At 45.9% G+C, this 11,956-nt stretch overlaps 1 long non-coding RNA gene across 1 annotated transcript in view; it reads right to left on the bottom strand.

The window, feature by feature from the left end:
* Positions 1 to 831: 831 nt before the first annotated feature.
* Positions 832 to 11,956, bottom strand: part of LOC128780243 (uncharacterized) — a 32,990-nt gene continuing 21,865 nt past the window's right edge. Inside the window, exon 3 of the long non-coding RNA XR_008426164.1 lies at positions 832 to 1,195. This is a non-coding gene — a long non-coding RNA (uncharacterized lncRNA). The remainder of the gene's footprint in view (positions 1,196 to 11,956) is intronic.

The following is an 11,956-nucleotide window of genomic DNA, read 5'->3' as shown; positions in this document are numbered from 1 at the left end:
AAAAGTCGAATGCTGTGAAAGTTCTTGAAAAAAATTCAAAGCATTTTGCAAGAGTCTTTGAAGAACAGTTACACTTAACCCACCCCCAGGCCACTGACTGTCACACTTCCCTTAACTGTGCATCATAACCTGCAGTTTGAGTCCCTGTAGTAAGAGTTCCCAAAGCCTAGGATTCCACGTCCTGAGCTGACCAGACTTCTGAGTTCCCATTCCATGTCTTTTATGGGTACCGATGGCAGGAACAGCTTGGGCCTTTTGTTTGCACTAAGGTATCAGTGAGACTGCCTGCCGTTATCAAAAATAAGTGGCAGGTACATAGAGTGTGGTTCTAAAGATGGTCTCCTCTGACTTCCTGGGTCCTGACCTACAAATGTGTATAATCATGCCACCCCTGGCAACTCACACCCAATACCTCCAAAACACCCCAGCAAGAGAATGTAAGAGGCCTAGCAAACCTAAACCACAAACGACACCAAGCAGACAACAGGCCCTGGCTCACGCCCAATTGGGAACTCATGGCAGGACCCTCATGCCACTTCCCATGTAACCCAGCAAGCAACAAAGATTTTCAGAGAACTTGTGCAGGGCTCTGAGCTCTCTTCGGGAACGCCAAGCAGCATAAAACCCAGCCCCAGCTTACAAAGAGCAGCTCGTTTCATGGGGCTGGCAGAACAGGAATGCCTAAAAATGGTGTCAGGGATCAAAAGAATCAGAGGAACCACCTCTGAAGTCTCTTCCTGCTCAAAACTTCCAGGATGTAACAAGTCACTGTACATTTTTTTAAGCATTATTTTTAAATTAACATTTAATGGTAATAGTACTTGCCTGTTTTCTCCTCCACATCCATAATCTATTGCACATAACACACAATCCCAAAATTTTGTGGCTTAAAAAGACCTTACATTTGCCCATGATTCTCTGGGTTAGCAATCTGATCTGGGTTTAGTTGGGCGGTTCTTCCTCGGGTCTCACCTGTGGTCACTCACGTGACTGCAGTTGTCCAGAGCTTGACTGGGGCTGGACCGCCTCCAAAGACCTGAGAGAGCCTCCATCCACGTCTGCAGGTTGCTGCCGGCTCTCAGCTGGGATGGCATAACCCTGCTCCATGTGGCTTCTTCATGCGGCTGACTCAGGGCAGCATTCCGAGAATGTTGACAAAAATTAAGTTCCAAAGCTACACAATGCCCACAGCACTCTATGGGGGGGTTGGGGAGAACCAAGTCATAGAGTCACACAGATTCAAGAGACGAAATAATAAATTTCACTTCTTATGCAAGGAATAACAAAGATCACTGGAACTGAAGTTCAGTTGTTTCCAGCTTATCCTGACATTATTCGCTCACTTGTCTCCATAGCCCACTGGTCAGCAGCACCAAGTATTCACATCTATTTTATCGGAATTCCAGCCACAGAGTGAACATAAGATGTTCTAACTATAATCACAGAATGAGATTAAGCTTAGTGAAGACATTTTTGGAAAACTGCCTTTTGTTTTCCCACACATGAAGCAAAATATACACACACATATATATAGTCCACTTCCTCACTTTATACCACATTTGATCTAACACCTTCACAATGTCTACCAAAGGATTTCAAACAAACAATCGGGCTCTTTCTTTGCAGTTCTGGAACCAAGTCCAACAACCCTTGACTACCATGTTCCAAATCACTCTTGGCAGTTGAAAAAGGTAAATAAAGAATGATGCATTAAAGAAAGGCCACCTGGTGTTCATAGTCCCTGAAAGATCCTGGATGCATTTTAGTTCTCAAGGCCAAGTAATTTTCCACAGTTATTTTAGAACATCGTATTACAAGTAAGCCTCCGACAGCCCTGTCATGGGGACTCTCTGATTACTGACCATATGCCTTAGGACCTTATCACTTTACAGCCCCTCTGATATTTACAGGCAGTAATCCAAGTAGCAAGTCATGGATTGGGTTGCTCAGCAGTTCAAAGATCTAAAACAACTCATAAATCAAATTGACAAAAAATATTCAGACTAGCTTAGACAGTAAAAATCTTGCCATCACATCTTCCAACTCAGAGGTGGACAAACACTCGACACCCCTCGATAAAGCCACGAATAGCAAAGGCATTCATGTTGCTATCTTTGCATAGCGCACTGAGCCAACCTTGTCAAAAATTAGCCCTTCCAAAAATTACACACCTCATGCAAAACACCTATACTTCCCCTCAGGTTCTTGAGAAGGTATTCAGAAGGGAAAATAAGGTCAGTTCTAGTCTTGTTGAAATTTGCCACTTCCTCAAAATTTACTCAAAGCTTCACTTAGGCAATTTCTCTTTCTAGTGTTTGGAATTGGTCATTCCATTATTTTAGGAGCATTGCCTCTGGGGGTTAGTGAGAAAAACAAAACATAAGATTCTGCCTTCAAGAAAGAAGTGGGGCTTTGATGGTGACTTTGGCACCTTCATGTACATTTTCTTGTTTAATGCTCACAACACCCCAACGATACAGGTATGAAACAGCACATCTTAAAGACTAAGAAACTGGGCCTTCAGTTAGCCAGCACCAAAGCCAAGATTCAAATTCAGAGAAGAGCAGAATGAAAGAGGCGGGGCTGGGAGGGCAATGGTGCTCCAGTAAAACCTCACTGTACATAAAGCACATTCTAAGCAGTAAAGGACTTTACAAATACTGCTGATGGCAATGGCAGTGAGCATTGGCATAGAGGGGACAACTGGTGGACACTATCTTTAGACTGCTGGAAATGAAAAATTGACACCTGGGAACAGTTGAGAGGTACCAAGAGTATAAAAATGCAGAAAGTGAGTCTGACATGGATGGAAGAAAAAATGCCAAAGTTAGAGAAAGAGCATCTGAGGGGTGAGAAGAAAACCAGGAGCACCCAGTAGCTCCAAAGCCAGGAGGGTCAAGCTTTACGGAAGAGTTAAATGCAGCCAACAGGTTTAATAGAAAAAGTTTGTAAAAGTCACTAAATTTCTGAAAGTGGGAGGCCACCGGAGACCACCAAGAGAGACAGAGGGGAGGTGACAGATTGTAAGGGGTTAGAGAGTGGCTGATGAGGAAGTGAGGACAGCAGTGTAGACTCCCCTTGCAGAAGGCTTCTCAGGGAAGGCATGGGGAAATACAAGGCAATGATAGTTTAGCTGATGTTAAGATCAAACAGAAGGAAGGGCTCCTAATACCCAGGAACTATGGGGGAAGGAGGAGTGTGGGTATTGAGATTTAATACCACTCCCTGCTTCCTCCTCCTCAGAACTTTGGGACTGTTTATATAAAGAGAGGTTTCCATTATTGCTGCCACATCTAATTAGAAAATATTATTTCTTTTTCATTGCACTATGTTCCATTAATTCTTCCTGTTCGGCGTCTCTTGGATTCGTCTTCTTTTCTGCTCCTCCACCTGGGAGCAGACCTCTTGCCTAAAGCTTTGTGTCATAGTGCTGTCTGGCTTTCCAAGCCTCCCACTCCGCTCAATTTGAATCCGGACCAGATTAACCTGCCATAAAAACTAGCTTGCAAAACATGAAAAGCTCCTGAAGGTGAAATCACCCTAATATGCTTTGGCTCAAGTCCAAAAATCACTGGCCAAAAATGGAAGAGATTGCATCAGGAGTCTCTATTCTTCAAACCCAGCCCCTCTTCACACCCCTTCCATCTGATGTGACAGTCCCAGGCCTGTCCTCAGCCCTGCTGCAGGTTAGACTCATCCAGGAAGCTTCCAGTCCCGAGGTCCAGGCCCACTCCTGAGACTCCGATTCAGCTGGTCTGCAGTGGGGCCCAGGCATGGGTGTATTTTAAATGCTCCTTCATTGATTTTTTTCCTGCAGCTCTTTACTGCTTGGTGGGACACTCATAAACCCAGCTTTGAGCCTTTGCTCAGCAATGCCACTTATGCCTAAATGCCCTCCTTCTAAATATGCCACATTTCCCAAAGGCCTACTACAAGCCTGGCTTTTTTAAGGAAGTCTTCCCAGCCCTCCCCAGCCAGTAATGACCTTATTCATCTCTAACGCTTATAGAAGGCAAAGCAACATCCAGTCCTTAATTCAACAAACATGTACCAGGCCCTCACTTTGTGGCTGGTGGTCCATATGGATGAGACGTGGTCTCTACCTTTGATGAGTTTACTATCGAGGCAAGCTATAGTTTTGGGGGTGCTGGTGATTCACAGAAAGCAGAAAAAATTGCACGTAGAAAGGCAGGGGGGCACAGAGACCCAACAGCCAGGACATCCCTGGAGGTTCAGGTGGCAGGACGTGGATCTGGGTCTGTAGTGTGTGCGAAGACCGCAAAGGGCCTTGCACACCAGCAAAACATTGGGTCCTGCAGTCCGCAGACCTTTGTATGAAAAAACGTCCTCTGAGGCTGTCCCTCCACCTTTGACCTGATCCCATCCAGCTCGCCTGGCCACCTTTCCAGTTCTAATCCACCTCCCCTGGGCTCAGAAAAGAAGGCTTTTCCCCAATGGCAGAGGCAAACTTCTTTCCAAAGGGCAAAGGTTCCTTCACTGCAAGCAAGATTGTTGCTTGTGATTATGCTTATCTTAAGGCAGATAATGCTGTCCCAGTGATAGCTATGGAGCAATAGGCAGGGCCCCTTCTCACCACCCAGACCCCCAGGGAGTTCCCAGGGGGCATCACACAACTACTAGGGCTTTAGAAAACCAACTTGAAAACCGTTGTTACAGGCCCTTGGTTGGGAGGGGGGGGCGGGTGGGTATCGAAAGTAGGTTGCTCTATAATCACTTCATGTCTACAATAGGCTTATAAACCCTTATAGACAAGAAACCAGCCTCTTACATCTTTGGGTTCTCTAGCTTGTCATTCAGGATGTAGAATATAATACAGAGTTAATACTCATACAGGAGCTTGAAGAGAGGAGGCTATGCACAGTCAGGAAGCATGGAAAACAGAATTATCAAAGGGCTACTAGTCATTTCAAGATGAACTTGAATATTTAGGTGTTACCCAAAGAGTAGACGTGAAGTGGCTTATGGGAACCTGCAAATGTTGTTGCCTTTGGAAAGTTAGGTTGGTGAAACTCGTGCACAATGGATGAAGCTAGCTAATAAACTCCAAAAAAGAGGAAAAAATAACATAAAAGTTTCTGCAGGTGTGTGCCCAGAGTTTGGGAACACCTAAGACAACTGTCAAGGTGACAGGAATGAACCACAATTGGATCTAGCAACTGGAGAACAAATACCTGGTTTGTGCACTGCCTGGAGAGGCAGAGACAGAAAGAGGGTGAGTTCATGGAGAAGGAAAAGCTCAGGGTCACAGGTTGACAGTGTTTACCTGTGACTTCCAGGAGAGAGACAGACAGTTAGATAGACAGAGCCTCATCATTAGCGGGGTATACCCTGCGTGAAGCCAGGAGAGCTCCACAGGCCTGACCAGGACCTGTGTCTGTCAAGGTTTTTGACTGCAGACACGACACGTGACCCTGGACTATCTCAGGGAAGAAGGGGGTGGGGATGAAGCATACTTTCTTAGAAGGGAAATGAGAAAAACACAGGGGCTAGCAGGCTGGGCTTGGAACAGATACGACCTGGCCATTCCTGAAGGTCTTCGTCACAGAAGGTACTGAACAGCCTCGCCTGGGTGTTGTCCCCAGAGTAAACTCTAATGATGAGTCCCCGTCAAGAAGCAAAGTCCTGACAGGGAGCATATACCATGGAGCAAACAGAAGTCTCCATTAGGAGGAGCCTTTCACTTTTAACATAGGAAAGTTTGTATTGGACCAACCAATCCCAAAGACTAAACATGGTGGAGAAGAGAAAAGTCCTGAGAAGGGAACAAGGGTGCTATTCAAACGTGGGAATGGTCACTGGGCAGTCACTATCTGCAATGTGCTCTGAGAAAATGTCCTCTGAGGCTGTCCCTCTGCTTTTGATCTGACCCCATGCTGACCTGGCCACCTTTCCAATTCCAATCCACCTCCTCTAGTCTGGGGTAAAGTATGCTTCCCCAGTGGCTGATGCATCCTCTTTTCAAGGGAAGAAAGATCCCTCACTGCAAGCCAGCAAGACTGTCAGTTACTTTGGATGGTCTCAAGGCAGATCTCCTGAGCCGAGCACTGCAACACACAAGGCTGAGTACCAGCTCTGACGGACAGGGGCCGCTCGCAGAAGCTCCACGGAGCAGCACAGCCCTCCGCACCGCAACCACAGGGCAGCATGGCCCTCCACGGAGCAGCACAGCCCTCCACACCGCAACAACGGCCAGCTCGCGGTAGCCAGTTTGGATCCAGAAATCTGACAAGAGGTTGACTGTTTTGTACATATATATTTTTTTATTCATATCTTAGGACATCTTTTCATTGTTTTTTACAGAGAGAGGAAGCCGGGGGCGGGGGGGAGGGAGAAACATGAATGTGAGTGAGAGAAAGAGGGAGACAGAAACATGGATTGGTTGCCTCCCATACACACCTTGACTGAGGATCAAAACCGTAACCCAGGTATGTATCCTGACCAGGAATCAACTCCCAACCTTTCCATCTACGGGGTGATACTCCAACCAACTGATCCACTCTGGCCAGTGTTGCACGTATTCTTTCTATTTCAACTTTTATCCATATGTAGTTAAAATCTTCCTTACATAATATAATGTGTATTTTCCAGTTACTCCTAGACCATCTGCTGCTACTTGAGGGACTTGTCCTGAGGGAGGAAGGCAATTGCTCCCTATTACATCACTGACCATATTTGGGGGTATCGGTCCTGCAAATATGTTGCTCAGGTAGGAATAAATAGATCTAAGGCAACAGACCCGCCTGCTGAGATCTTCGAAATCAGGGAGGCTGTGGCGATGATATGTATCTTTGGGACCACAGTTAGAGCTGTGAGGCCTTTTAATGAACGCTTTGTTCAATTTCCTTCTTTCTCACACGAAGAAGCCCAGAGAGAGGAAGTGACTTGCTCAACAGTGCACAGCTCAGGAATGGAAAAACTAAGATAAACCCTGATCTCATTTGTTCTTTTCATTACGTCATCACACTGTCTTGAAAAACAAGAAATTTCATCAACTTTCCAGGTCTCCTAAAGTAATGTGGGTGTTCTCCTCACTGTCTTCCCCACCTCCCAGTTGAGGGCAATAACGAAAACAACTCTGACCCTTTGCACTGAAATACCAGGTGGGATGCCTCACTCACCTCACTCAGTGGAACACTAAGACTCAAGCTCAGAGAATTCAGATTTCTGGATATCAACTAAAAAAGAATGGATTGGCAAGACCAGTTTAAAAAAAAAAACACTTACTATTGAAAGTGTCTCTAAATTGTGTGTGTGTGAGTGAGTGAGTGAGAATGAGAGCAAGAGGGAGAGTGAGACATTTTCCACCTTAGGAAATGTCATCAGTGCCAAGTTCAGCCTCTGAAGTCAGGGCCCCAGAATCACATTTCTGCTGCATCATCTTGGGCAAGTTCCTTAACCTATGTGAAAGTAATTTTCAACTTCCAGGAGATAAATAACCAACCTCAGCAAGCTGTTCTAAAATTTTAATCAGATAATCTACAGTAAACATTTGGGACACTGCTTGGCCAATGGCGAGCACTCAGGCGTTCTTAATGTACTATTAACATAAAATCTTTGACGTTCGCTTTTTTTCACAGGGCCCTGAGAACACCTCTCTGATATTTCAAGGCATAGCATTGGTTCTCAAACTTGGCCTGTTTAGACTCACCTGGGGAGTTTTAAAAAGTAGAGCTGCCTGGGTCCCACTCGCAAAGATTCTGGTGCAGGTGGTCTGAGGGGCACCGGGGACGCGGCTCCCGTTAAAGCTCCTGGGAGATCCTATGTGGAACAGTTTGGCAAGCGCTGATCTACGGAACTGAACCTCCAACGGGAGAACAGGTAAGGCAAGGACCTTCAAGCAGCCAAGCTCACAGCCACTGCAACATCACTTCCCTTCCTACTTCACTGAGATCTCCACTGAGAAAGAACCTACACCTGTCGGACCCTGTTCTCAGCAGTCTCAAATTTCTCATTCTAAAACATTTAGAATGAAAGAGATTAAGTTAGCGGTCTGAACTAATTCCAAACCTTACCCTGGCAGCTGATTTTTTTTTTTTAACCAAATCCTTTACCCTTCTCTCCAAGAAAAAAAAGCACCTGAAAAATTAAAGTTAAAAAACCCCAGCTCACCAAAAGTACGGAGATGATGGTACTACAAAATTAAGGTGGTCACTGTTTTGTTTGCAAGATGGAAAACAGACTTCCATTTGTGCCTATAAAAGTTTTTTCTACCTGTAAGTGAGGCCTTGAGTCTAACTACTTTTTTAAAAATTAAATTTATTGAGGTGGCATTGGTTAACAGGATTATATAGATTTCAAATGTACATTTCTGTGGTACAAGATCTTCACATTGCACCAAATGCCCACCACCCAAACTGGCTACATTTTAACAAGGCACAAGACGATCAGAGGAAGTTTTATTTCTTTCTAAGGCTGGGCAGGGAAGAGCGGAATCAGGCATGTGACCTCCTTTCCCAGCTTATTTCACAAAAGGCAGGGAAGAGGAGGGCATTCTGGAGGGTCCCTGTGAGTCACCAGTTCAGAGCTTGGGTCTCTGCTGGCCTGGCCTATAAAGATCCCAGGGTGCTCAGGCCAGGCTAGTGCAGCTGTTCACGTGCCCGCGTTTGGGGAAGTGAGGCCTGGGAAAGCAGCGATGAAGGGGCATGGTTTACTGCACATCAACGGAATTTTGCCCTGAGAGCTGGGCTTCCTCCTCTCAGAGGACTAGTCTGGCAAGTCCCTTCACAGCCAGCCTTTCCAAAGAGGAACGCCTGAGGGTTGGCTCCAGCCCCTCCGCTTCCTCTTTCTTCCTTCATTCCCCTGCAAGGCCCGCCCTGCCCCCTGATTCCTAGCAGCTCCCAAGGGCACTGTGGTGGGAATCTTGAGGGTGGGAGGAACTGGGACCCATGGTCTGAAACCAGCAGAAGGCCCACTGCAACAAAGGCAACAACTTCCCAAGAGTTTCGTTTGGGGGAAGACCCAGTGGTCAGAGATTTGAGTCAGGGCAGGTGTTCACACAGCGCCACAGGCAAGTTATAGACTAGAGTCTGGAACCAGACAGAGGTTAACCAGATGTCCTCAAAGGCCCTGTCCCCACCTGAAAGCGTGCTTCCATGAATCCTCAAGTGGGTTTCAGTTAACCAGGACATCAGTAAGCCTGAGAAATGGTTTTCTTATTGTTTCACACTTGTAAATATGAAACATTTCAATCATACTGAGGAGTGAAAATAGTAAACTAGACCTCTATAAGCCCATTACCAGCATGAAACACATTTTATCAGACTTACTTCAGAACTCTCTCTTCCTCTTTCACTCTCCTTTCAAAGAAATAAAAATGTCCAGATACAGTTCCATTTCTTCATCCTTTTCTCCCTCTTCCTCAAAAGTAACCATTCATCTGAGGTTGGCCTATATCAATCCCATGTACATTTTTCTATTTTAACAAATATGAACATATTGATAAAAATCCTATTGTTTACATTTTAATATACTTGCATCTATGTATTATATATGTGTATGCAAACACACATATTCTTTAACAACTTGTTTTTTCACTCAACACTGTTTTGGAAGTTGTACATGTTGATAAAAAGTTGACTCCGTGTGTTTATTTTACCTGCTGCATAGAGTAGTATTCAGTTGTGTGTGTGCACACATGTGTGTACATGTGTACATGCATGTATAGGCGTGTACACAAACACAAATCTGTGTACCTACAAGACAGTTTCTCCAGGCAGGACTGACATTTCCCAGCAAGAGCACTTCTTTGATTTCACTGGTATGGCCACAGTGTCCTCCACAGCCACTGTTCCAATTTACACTCCCACCAGAGTTCCCTTCTGCCGACATCTCACCATCCCTGTTGTCATCAGACTTAATTAATTTTTGCTAATCTGGTAGATATGAATGGTATTTCATGGTCTCAATTTGCATTTCCCTTATCATGGGAAACCAGTTATAGTTTTTGAGGCCAAGAATAGTGTAAGCCTTCCCCTCCCACACACACTTGGTGGAGGCAGGGGGAGCATGGGGACTGGGGAGGAGCCCAGATGGTGAGGTTCCAGAGACCCCAGGATGGGAGCAGGGCCTTTTCATTTAAGAGTCAAGCACAGGCGAGCAGCAGAACAGAAGGCTGAATTCCGAAAGGACAGGCCACGGAGTTTCTAAGAGAAGAGACCAGAGAAGCAACAGAGTCAGAACTCTGAAACCAGAGAGGTAGACAAGAGCAAAACGCATTGGAGTTGGGAAAGGGTCCAAGTTATTTCCTGAGAACAAGGGCAGTTGTTGGCAGCTGGCAGCTGGAGACAGAGCACGACTGAGGTTGGGGCAGCTGAGCAGAAAGGAAGGGGGAGTAACGAGCACCAAGTCTCCAGTAACTCAGCCTGCTGCCATCACGTCCTTGGCCACCACTAGTCTCCACTGCAGACCCAGAGAGCCCTGAGTTGTTCTGTCTGTGTCCTTCTAAATGGAACTCCTCATGGCAGGCGTACCATGTGGTACACACTTGTGTTTGAGGGTTTGGGGTTTTCAGTTGTTTATAACAAACAACAATGAAAGCGCTATGATGGGTGAGTAACTTATTTTTGGCAATTTTTTTTTCCTTCTGGTGGCTTCTTTTCAAAACATGTTTTGGAAACATTTAACAGTCCTTCCCATAACGCTGCTTCTTAGGGAAGTTAAACAAAGCCAGATTGACAGACTGACTTCAAGGCATGTGTGCCAAAATATGTCTCCTATATTAAAGACTCTGGAGCTTTCTGGGAATAGCTCATTTCCTGGTTGGGGGGTGGGGAGCACTGGAGGCTGTGAGAATCCCATATATCTCCATGTTCTTTACCAGGCAAACTCGGAGGAGCAGTCATCTATCAACAAACGAGACAGATATGATTCTTCTTAATGGGGACAGGAAACCACTCTAACCTCAATGGGTCCATGGTTTCAAAGCCAACTTTCCCTTCGGCTCGCTTTGCTTCAAGTAAGGCCAAATGCTACGGACAACAGCCAAGGAAACCTCCAGAGAGACAGAGAGAATAGCATGTCATGGCTGCACAGTGGCACCGTGAGGGGCTCAGAAATCAGAACACTAATATCTCCTTCCCTTTATTTGACACCATGGGAACCTGAAGGGGGGTGAAGTCCTCAGTCCAAAATGGGCAGAATTGAGTAAAACACGAGAAACACTGAGCGTCAACGGTCCCCTCAGTCAGAGGCACATGCAGAAAGCTCAGCACAAATCCTCTCTTGATTTCTTAATCAAACGACTCACGAATCCTCCTGATCTAGGGTCACTCCCCACATTTCTTAGCAGAAAGATAGTCAAATTCAGAGCTATTTAACTAAGCAGTTAACCAAACAGGAATTTCTTCCATAATTTGAATGTGGTCACAGCCAGGTATGTGGGTGAAGACCCATACTAGGCTCAGACAGCAAATTCTACTTCTCCAAACCAACTTGGTACTAGTTTTCCACAGAGACAAGAGCTCTCTATTCATTCTCTGGAGAAACAGCCTCAGGCAAGCCCCAGGTGGGGTGTGGGGGAACCTGGTTACCACAAATGGGAATAATGGCCAGCACGTAGCCCTTACTATGTGCCAAGCACTGGTCTACAGGTTTTGGGCATAGGCCAGTGAGTCCCATCTGCCAAGGCACAGGTCAAAGGGTGAAAGGAGAGAAGTTGGGGGACTGATTCCCTGCTCCCCCTGCTGTTTTGGTAGGAGCTGCATGCCACTACCTATGCTCACAGCTCCTGTCTAGGGGCCCTTCTCCCAGGGCTACAGTTCTCCTTGAGTTTGAGGACACTTCCTCTGCTTGCTCTTCCAGGCCTAGAGTGCTAACTGCTTCCCCTGGTTGCTTCTCCATCCCTGGTTTGTTGCTCAACCCCACCCAGAACTCTATAAATTGTTTACTTGTTCAACTCTCCTGCATTGTCCCTTTATGGGTTCCATCTGCCTCCCAG

This window comes from Desmodus rotundus, chromosome 2 (assembly GCF_022682495.2).
Source record: "Desmodus rotundus isolate HL8 chromosome 2, HLdesRot8A.1, whole genome shotgun sequence".
Classification (NCBI taxonomy): Eukaryota; Metazoa; Chordata; class Mammalia; order Chiroptera; family Phyllostomidae; genus Desmodus; species Desmodus rotundus.
The sequence above is the reverse complement of the archived record's forward strand: the minus strand, read 5'-3'. Positions and strand labels throughout refer to the sequence as shown.